The sequence below is a fragment of the Miscanthus floridulus genome, chromosome 19 (genome assembly GCF_019320115.1).
Source record: "Miscanthus floridulus cultivar M001 chromosome 19, ASM1932011v1, whole genome shotgun sequence".
In the NCBI taxonomy this organism is placed as follows: domain Eukaryota; kingdom Viridiplantae; phylum Streptophyta; class Magnoliopsida; order Poales; family Poaceae; genus Miscanthus; species Miscanthus floridulus.
In genome coordinates this window covers 91,094,049-91,104,600 of record NC_089598.1, presented here as the reverse complement: position 1 = coordinate 91,104,600, position 10,552 = coordinate 91,094,049, and the positions used below count along the sequence as shown (strand labels likewise).

At 42.9% G+C, this 10,552-nt stretch overlaps 1 pseudogene; it reads left to right on the top strand.

Annotated features, from left to right (window-relative positions):
- The first annotated feature begins 5,953 nt into the window (after positions 1 to 5,953).
- LOC136526355 (uncharacterized) lies at positions 5,954 to 8,733 on the top strand (annotated as a pseudogene).
- The last annotated feature ends 1,819 nt before the right edge of the window (positions 8,734 to 10,552 follow it).

The following is a 10,552-nucleotide window of genomic DNA, read 5'->3' as shown; positions in this document are numbered from 1 at the left end:
GCCGAGTGCCTATCTCTGGCACTCGGCAAAATATTTTAAAAAAAATGCCGAGTGCCATGGGCTGGCACTCGGCAAAATATGTTTTTAAAAAATAAAAAAATTGCCGAGTGCCTGGGACTGGCACTCGGCAAAATAAGTTTTTAAAAATAAAAAAAATTGCCGAGTGCCGGCCGTTAGGCACTCGGCAAAATCTGACGGCAGGTGGCCGCCGTCACGGGCCGGCCACCTTTTGCCGAGTGGGATCGCGGCACTCGGCAAAGCCCAGTTTTGCCGAGAGCCAGGCTTTACCGAGTGCCTGGCACTCGGCAAAGCCACCTTTGCCGAGTGCTTTATTTTGCCGAGTGCCCCGATAAAAAGCACTCGGCAAAGTCTTAGGTACTCGGCAAAGTCCAGTTTTCCAGTAGTGAAACCTATAGCTACTAAATCACACTAAGACAAATCAAGTATATCAAAAGATTCACACAATATGTATCAAGCACACCTAGAAGCAATGAATGTAATGCTTATGAATGACAGAGGTGGACAAGAAAGAACCATATTGTTCATGTGGTATTGAGTAGTTGCCACTACCCCTAATCCATGTTATTGGAGAATACACTAATAAGGGTTGAGCTCCCTTGAGTTGAGGATCCACTATAAGTATACATTCTCCACTCTAGAACCAAGCTCAAAGGTAGGAGTCTTCCAACAATTAACTCCATATACACAATCACCTACTCCATCTGGCTATCTAAGAGATGACAAACTCCAAGAGTAACAAGTTTTGATATTCACTTGATAAGCCTCCAAGTGAAGAGCATAAGGATGCACACCAAGATCACTCCTAAGCACTCTCCTTAACTAGAAGTGCCCTCAACCTCATCACATTGCCTCTCCATATATGAGTAAACCCTCCTAGATGTTGGAAAAGACTACAAAGAAAGTTATAACTGGATGATCCATCGTGCCTCACTGAGGAGCACCAGATTACCCGGTGACCTTATTCTTCCTGCTTTTCCAATAGCTACTATTGAAAATTCTTAAATATTGTTCACACCAGACAATATGTTGTTGCCACTAAGGTACCTAGTGGATCATATGGTGCACATTAGTAACTATGTCAACTTGAATTATCCATTGCACAATGATATAATGTTGGATAATCTGTCGACCGCACTAAGATGTCACTAAATCATAATGTGCACTCCAACAAGCATGTCCACATTGAAATTATAATTGCAACTAGATCATCCACAGGTCGACACATCGGTAAGTAACATAGGCTAACACTTAGTATGGCACAATGTCACATGCTTCGGTGCACTTTAAAATTCAATTCTTGATATTTTTAAAGTCCAATTTCATACAATTCAACTTCTTTGAGATGTTTGACTTACAATCTATATGTTCCAGACATTCTTGATCAACTTTGCTCAAAGTACCTCCCATGTGTGCTTCAAAAATGCTCTTAACTCCAACTTTGATCAAGCTACTAATCTTGACCCCATTAGTAGTTTGGCCAAATATAAACAAAAACTCTAATAGTATATCTATGTGCTCCTAACACCAAGTCAACACTTAGACACTACCTTGTTCTTAGCCTTCACAAATATTCTTGTGCCATACACTGAGTCCATCACCAAGGGCCAAGAAAACCAAACTTCCAATACCTTGTTCTTAGCCTTTCACGAATATTCTTGTGCCATACACTTAATCCATCACCGAGGGCCAAGAAAACCAAAGTTCCAATGTGATTAACTCTTTGTCATTAACCCTACAAACATGTTAGCCACATAAACTTGCGTTCATTAATCACCATAACCCAAACTAGGGGCCTTAATGTGTTTATACGTCAATCTTGACCAAGCAACTAGGATGAATGTGATATTAACATAGCTCATGGGCTATGGGCCAAGGACAAGGTGTGTGTATAGTCTAGTGGACCAAGTGCATGGTGGCTCGATAGGGTGGGGATGGATAATAGGCAATGGCATGAGCAGTGGGGCCTATGTGTCACGTTGATGTAGAGAGAAATCTGGGCAACATGATGAGAGGTGATGGCTTTGAAAGGCATTCAAGCGGGTGGCATAGATGTAGTCATGTAGAGACATTTGATGCCCCTACCCCACCACATCCTCACTAGAATGCTTGTCATTGGCATCGTTTGTACTCGACTATGGCCAACCCATCACCATTTGGTCTAGCTCAATGAGGCAAACCTAGTGATGGGACCCTTGATGATAGTCAATGTAACACCTTGCATCCAAAATTGGCTTTATGACCCAGTTCCTCATGCAGAACAGGACAACATACGCTTAGCACCTCTCTTACACTTTCGTCCTTGCTTCGTGTAAAATGGTTAACCTAGAGATTCTATGTTTGGAGTGACAAGGATTATAAGTTGGCCCTCATTCTCTTAAACTTCCAAGGTGGTACTAAGCCCCACCTCATTAGTAGATTATAATAGCTGGCCCATGCACGTGTTGTTGTAGTTGGTGGGTTTATTACCACCTTGGAAGTTTAGGAGGGTGATGGTCATCTTATAGTCCTTATCGCTCCAAATGTAGCACCTACAGATCGATAAACCCTTTTACACGAAGTGAAGACGAAAGTGTAAGAGATGCTACACATATGTAGGGCCATTCTGCATGAGGAGCTAGGTCATAAGTTGATTTTAGACGCATAGTGTTACAAATTAATGACTAGAGTGATGACGTGCTCAACTAAGCTAGGAAGGATGGTGGCACCACATGTGAGGTCATGGGAGAAGAGGGTTTTGGCCTATGTTAAGGGGCTTGGGGGTGTCTGCATGCTGTAGTGAATGCTACTAAAGAGGGAAGGGGTTCTATAGTGTGTTGGTGCTATGCTGGTAGTTATTAGTGGCGTTAGAGTCCAATGGGAGATGGCAAGTGGGATTGGGCCAAAGTAGAAGGGCAAGAGCCAGGAGGAAAGATGTGAGGTGAATAAGGAGGATAAAGGGTCAAGGAGATTGGCCGAGAGCTATTTAGGCTAAAGTGCGGAATAGAGAAGGATATCCATAGTAAGTGATGGCGTTTAGTTCCATTGGAGGGGGTTGAGGAGAGTAGAGGAGATGGTTACTACTCATGCTTTGTGCAAAGAGAGGGATGCATGCATCTAGGGCCCCTATCTATAGCTGGCAACAGTCGAGCTCACTGAGTGGAGATATTTTCTCCTAGGACCGACATTTTATTCCATGGTGGCATGGGTGGTGGCAAGCCTTAGCCAGAACTGACATTTTATTGCATGGTGGTATGGGTGGTGGCAAGCCTTAGCCAAAGTGTGGAGCCATTGGGAAGGCTCAATGAAGACCCGAGCTTACATGGAGCTCTTGTCACAATAGATGGGACAAGGTGAGTAGGAGACTTAACAGCTGCGTGGTCAGTGCTATTGTGCAGAGGTAAAAAAATCATGATGGGGAATATAAAGTTGATTGCTAGATCCATGCATTAGTAGCTATACCAAACATGGATGCCACACGGCGGCTATATATGCAGACGGGGGCAATGAAGGGATAATAGGGTGGTCTAAAGAGTGGGCATGGTTGTGATGTAGTTTAGGCCAGCACGGGTTGTGGGCCGTAATAAGGGTGGAAAGTGGTGGGCGATGCATATGGATCGGACCGAGAAGGGGAGGAGACAGCCAATGGGGAGGATGAAGACATGAAGTAGAAGGAGAGATGATGGTTTTATGCTAGACCAGAAAGAACGGGAGGGTAGGTTTTTGAGCCCATAATGGCTTATGAATAAAGGGTAAGTCTGTATTTTTGGATTTGGAATTTACGTAGGGATTCACACCACCAATGCTTCACTCAAACAATCAAGGCACTCAACCATGCACACCATTTTGCGTCAATGTTTTTTAAAATATTTTCAAAATTCAAATTTATTTCTGTTGGAAGAGTTGAGCCTTATTTGCATCAAAATTAAATTGGTTTGTTGTAAATTCAAAATTTTCCAATTTCGATGATTTTCAGAACATGTAAAAGGATAGAGTGAGGATGTGAGCTAATTAAACTCATCCATTTTTAATTGATGTCGTGCTTGATGGAATGCTTGTTGTTTGTAGTGCTAGCTTCTTGGTTTAGGCTCAAGTACCCATTCTAGTCACAATGGTGGCGTAGCCATTTATTAGATCTAGTTGGGGCTGGAGTTGACCTAGCACTCAAGGATGGTGAATGGTGTCATGGCTTCTGGATGATGGCACTCGTGTTCATGATTCTGTTGCGCTAATGTGGAGGGGGGCAGTAGGTCAGGAAGAAGGATCTAGCGCTCGGCTTCAAGTTCAACCCCTTCTAGTCAGATATCAAGCAGTGGCAATGTGGCATCCACAACAAGCTCACCGCTTTTCTTTGATGCCTACAACATTCCTGCCCCTGGATTCAGCAAGCTAGTATCAAACGAAAATCGTTTCAACTATAAAGTTTTAGATCTAGTAGAGCACTACAATTTTGTGACATTATTTGAAAATCTTATATCAAAATTTAAAAACAAATATTTTTAGGACTAAAAGATTTTAAATAAAAAAAACTTGTCAACTATATAGTTGTGGATCGTGTTGAGCACTATAACTTTAGTATACATCGTGTCAACATCTGATATTGTTTGGGAATTCTAAATTCATAACTTCAAAATCTAAGAAATAAAAATGAACATCTAGGACTCTAAATGACTTCAAATCAAAAACAATTTCACTATAAATTGTTAGATCATGATAACTACAATTTTGATATATACCATGTAAACATTTGAGGTTGTTTGAAAATTTTAATTTTTAAATTTCAAAAGCTAAGAACTTAAAATGGATTAAGCTTCAAGTTTAAAACTTGTCAACTGCAAAATTGCATGTCGCATCAAGGTATATAGTTTCGGTATGAAGTTCGTCTCCAACCAACTTCATACGAAAAAATTATGAATTCCTTTTAACAAATATTTATAGAGGCATCTTAAGAGTGCTATTATTGATAATTGATTTCTAAAGGCCAGGCAATCCATCTCTGAGAATAATCATTTACAGGGACAGTCCGTCTCTATAAATGATTAACATAGGCTGGTGTTTGCCTGGGCCCACCTGGCCATTTATAGAGCACCTAAAATGTTCGCCTCTTTCAATCAGGGCTCTGTTTTCTAAAGCCTTTTTTCGTAGTGCAACACATTCTGTCGGTGTTTTGTAAACCGACTAGTGAATTTATACGTGTGTCGCGCTGCTCTAGGAAGACGATGGTAGCACTCAAAGACACAAGGAATTATACTGGTTTGGGCCAGAGCCCTACGTCCAGTCTCAGAAATGGTTCGAGTTCGTGTTCCTCGGTTCAAGTGCTCTAAAGTCTTACAATGAGGGTGTGTAAGCTAAGGGAATGAGGTAGGAGGAGTGAGGTGAATGAATGCTTGAATGAAGTCTCGAGAGTTCGTCCACCAAAAGGGATGCCTGGCCGCCCTTGTATAGAGTTCGGGGGCTAGGTTACATATAGAGAGGGGGGTTCTCCCGATCGAGTGGTCGTGAGCCCGAGGGAAGGAGAAAGTAAACTTGGCATGCAAGCAAGCATGTCTTCTCCTGGCGTCATCGCACGTTCAAGTATGGTCATCATCGTGGCCGCCGTGGTCTTGCTCCCACGTCGTGGCGTGGCGTGACGTGATGCTACAATGTTGGTCGTGATGGCACTGTTGGCACGGTGGTGGTTCACCAACTGTCCTGTGCGACGTGGTCTTGCCGTGGTTTTCGTCATCGTCTCTTGTTCCACTGGTGGTGTCGTTGCGACAGTGCGGGAGCAAGTAGCCGCTCCCGGGTCGTCGGTCGCCTTTGCTAGTCGTGATGTCGTGGGCCTCGACCCTAGATTGCGAGGTCGAGGTCCCCGGTGGCCTAGCCGGTCTTGAAAGTCAAGGCTGAGGTTGTGCGCCCCATCCCATAGCGGGTGGGGCCGTACGTCCGTCTTGTCGCGCTGGATTTGGACGGTGGGATGCCGTACCGGTCGTTACCATCTGTTGGTGTTGTCTTGTCCATGCAGGGGCGCGCAGGGATGGCGTCTGCCCCCGAGATGGTTGTCCTTTCAGTCCTGGTAGAGTGAGTGGAGCGTGTCTGTCCCTGTAAGGGCAGACATACTTGACCGCATCCCGATCTCTCCTTGTCCCTCCCCGGGGGTTGAGACGAAGGAGAGGTCGAGAGCGGTTGTGTAGCGTGTGGTGGAAGGAGATGGAGAGGTTGTGGTGCACCGCTTGTCTTGGTATATGGCCTAGGTCCCGTGTGGCTTAAATGGGCCACAGTTGTTGGGCTCCTGCTGGTTTGAACCACTCGAGCGACTAACTAATCGGTGCCCTGAGACACACGGGGTATCTTGACCCCGACACATTCCGTGAATAATGCACAAAAACGTACCACATGCTCGGATATTTATCTGAGTAATAATGCTAGGTCAGTCTTTATCTCAGGCTAAATAATGCCATCTTCTCTAATTCTCTTAGATATCAACTGATTGTGATTTTCAATTAATTTTGCAGTCTGAGAGCTTGAACTGCTTCAGTGTGATCAAGGCAACATGGGATTGCTGCATCAGAGGGGCTCCAATGACGAGGGGCTCCTTGAGCTCAGTAAACTGTTCAGAGCCTGCAAGTAAGTTCATTTGAAACTCAAAATAGTCTTGATTATTGTGAGGGGTTGAGAGCTCTATTGCTAGTCTTAGTCTTGTCTGCAAGTAAAACTTGAGTACTGGATTCCATTGTCAGGTAAAAATATATGAGATGACTTGCAAGCATTTGTGTCTTTTGTACTCTTGTCATATGTAAACAACTATAAGATTTCTATCAGCCACCCAATTGGGTAAATAATACAAGTACAAACTAGCGCTAAATCCTAGCTGGTTGGTCGATAACTAACCACTACCCAATATATACTATATCTCAGGGAGATTATCCAAATGGTGGTGAGCAGTTTTAATATGTGACTACTAATTAGACTCATTTTGTATACTCTATATTAATCGTCACAAAATGCGCTAGCAAAAACAGCACATCTTAGAAAATTCTTAAACACAATACATAAGCATATGACCGTTAATTTGGCAACATCGATAGTAATAGCAACTGGACCTATTGTATTTTCTAGAGAACGCACATCTTGACTTAATATAAAAAAACTGGTAGAGCAACTCGTGCTCCTTCACGAGCCAGTAATTTCGAGAGACACAAGTATTTGAAATTTGTGAATAAATTTGAGAGCTATAGCTAATCAAAATTACATATTTTCCTCTCTCTTTTGTTCGTATTGTAACACAATACTTGTATAGATAATATGTAATCTCTTTCTGGTTGTGATAGATGTTAATTGCCAATTACTCTACATATATGTTTTTAAATCCACATTCATAACCTGAGAAAATTGATATGTCCATCACTTCCTGCATATATGGGATGAGAGACCCGTATATAAGTATGCTACAACTTGACTTTGTTGCATTGTTTTTTTTACTCAATTTTCAGGACTGTGAAGTACGCTGGTTCAATTCAAGCGTGGCTTCAGAGAGCATTCATCCAAACTGCCATGCTGGACTATCCAACACCGGCCAAATTCCTGGAGAATTTGCCTGCCTACCCCGTCAAGGAGGTTCTCCATTTTAACCACATTTTGCAACCACTTCTCCCATTTCAACAAAATTGCCAAACTGAACCCTCCATCTGCATGAACAAAAGCTGTACTTCTGTTGTACTGAACATGTTATTATTTCTTACGAAAACCTATCCAGATGTGCAAGATCATTGACGGGTTCCCCGCAAATGCGGACATCTTAGAAAAGGTGTTCGCAGCGGCGAGCTTGTACTATAACTACACAGGAGACCAGACTTGCAACCATATAGAGGACGAAGACAGCCCCCGTTCTCTTGACCTCAGTTACTGGCTGTGGCAGGTATATATAAACAATAAACTGAAAGACAAGCTAAGTACTAGTAAAATGTTAGTGACAACACTGAGAACCAGAGATTGTGACATACTCCTGTGTAGGCTTGCACAGAGATGATCATGCCGATGTCATCCTCAAACGAGAGCATGTTCCCACCATCGACCTTCAGTTACGAGGACAGGTCCAGCACGTGTTTCCAGTTGTTCGGGGTTCGGCCCAGGCCGCATTGGATCACCACTGAATATGGTGGATATGTAAGTGTTGTTTCTAGAGTTTCAGCGCGTGTACATATAAGCCCTCATTGGAAACAATTGCTGCTGGTATATGTAAATTGCTCATCTGGTGCTGCCTTGCTTAACATCCTGCAGAAAATTGATAAGGTGCTCAAGAGGTTTGGCAGCAACATCATCTTCTCCAACGAAATGCGAGACCCATGGAGTCGAGGCGGGTAGGTCTATCTGGACCGTTTCATCATTTTGTCTGATCATTCGTCAATAAAGCTTTAGTCTTCAGATAACAACTGTGCTAGGGTACACCGTAATGGTTTACTGTTCTGTTGCAATCAGGGTGCTCAAAAACATCTCGTCCAGCATCGTTGCCCTTGTCACGGAGAAAGGTGAGCAAGAAAATTGCTGGATGAAAAAATGTAGTAAGATCACAGTGGAATTTTTGAAAGTTCACTTATGTGTAGTTACTTGTCCCGGTGGTCAGGTGCTCACCATTTGGACCTTAGATCTGCAACCAAAGATGATCCAGACTGGGTTATAGAACAAAGGAGACAAGAAGTTGAGATCATACAGGGATGGATAGATCAGTATCATCAAGACATGGCGCAAGTATCCTAAAGGTGCTATTGCTGTGTTACAGTCAAGACAAGTTAACATCTGTTCTATGAAAAAAAAATTCCTTATAACGCACAGGACGATCACAGGGACAGTGGCAAGTAGATGACAAAAGGTGAAAAGCCAATTCAGTTATTCACTTCTCATCAGAATCTGTAAAACTTAACACTCTTGGATGAATCATGAATGAAAGGTTATGAGAGTAATAGTAAGGCCTCTTTTAGTATAGCAGTTTTTTTTTTTTTTTTGGCTTCAGCTACACTGGTGGAGCTAGAGCTTTTTTTGGAAAAAAAACACTTGATAAAACAACTTTTTATAGTACATCTTGGATAGAGAGCTGAGAGAAGCAGATATTTTTAGAGCATCTTCGGCAGTCCCCTTTCCTAACCCCCAATGAAAAAAAAACTATTATTTTTGGAGATTCTGTAGCTCCAACAGTTCCCCAAACCTAACCCCAATGAGAAAAAGATTTTCTGAGTCCCTCAAATCATAGTCTCCCACCTTGAATAAAAAAAATCATAGTCTCACACCCCACAAATAAAGGGGAGACCTCTCCTCCTCCAATCCACTAGTTTTCTCATTGGGGATTGAATTTTCTCGTTGTGCTGGAGAGAAGACTTTCGAAATCTCAAAACACGTTTTGTATATCCCCCAATAACTAGTTTTTAGGTTGGAGTTTTCTCCTAGTGCTAGAGATGCTCTTAGTTCCACCTAACGTCCAGCCCTGTGAGATTGGATCTTAAGGAGCTCCACTTGAAGAGCTATTCCATTTTCACCAATTTGGTAAAAAGCAACTCTGAAACTGTTGGAAAAGATGTGCCAAATAGAACCTAAGAAAAACCGAATGACAAACAGGTCAATGAAAAACTAAAATAATGGTGTTAAGGAAATGCCATTTTTTATGGCATATAGGGATTGCTATTGTTTTAATGCATATAAGAATTCACTCTTTAGTCTCTTGCAACGTTTGGGAGAGAGAGGGAGAGGAAGGCTTCATATGCTGGACCAGTTGTGTGTGAGCGTCGACCTCTGCAATCGGAGCGCCCTTTCCCCTTCCACATGAGACGAAACTTGACGTGTTACATTATCGCTAGTTGATGCTAGAACCAACGAAGTAGCCTTGCTATATAGGGCCTGTTTACAACTTCTCAGTTGCTCCTGCACCGTAACTATAGTAACGCTAGGAACCGTCTTTCTCTCTCCTCGTGAAAAAATTAAGAGTCTAACGAAGAATCCATATTTTGTGACTCTTCAGGTACTATAACATGGAGCGAGAGCTCGAGAGAACCCTATCAAACAAGTCACAGGGCATGTTTTGATCCAAGGGACTAAAGATTAGCCCTCTTCTTTTAGCCCTTTGGAATTCAGACAGGAGGGCTAGGGGGGCGCCTAATCTTTAGCCCTCCATTAGCCCATTAGTCTCTTCAAGGTGAGTTAAAGTGGGCTAAAAGGTGTTGTGGTATCCAAACACCCCAAGAGGTTAATCTTTAGCCCTCCAGTTTAGGGGCTAAACTTTAGTCCGAGCCCAAGGAACCCAAACAGGCCCGTAGTCTCTCACACTATCGCTGCAGAGTAGGGATGTGGGTCATAGTACGATTGTTGGATACCAAGTCATTTCATGAGAACGTTTTCTTGTGAGCTGCGTGTGTAGTGTGTTTCATTCACATGAATCTAGCGAAAATATATCTTGTGATTCGATAATGATCCAACACAGGCGTCCATCCGTGACTCCCGTCCAGACGCGGCTCCACAGGAGTGGGCCCTATCTCAGAAACAAATCCCCACTCCCACACATGCTTAACCGCTCAGCCGCCTCGAAGTA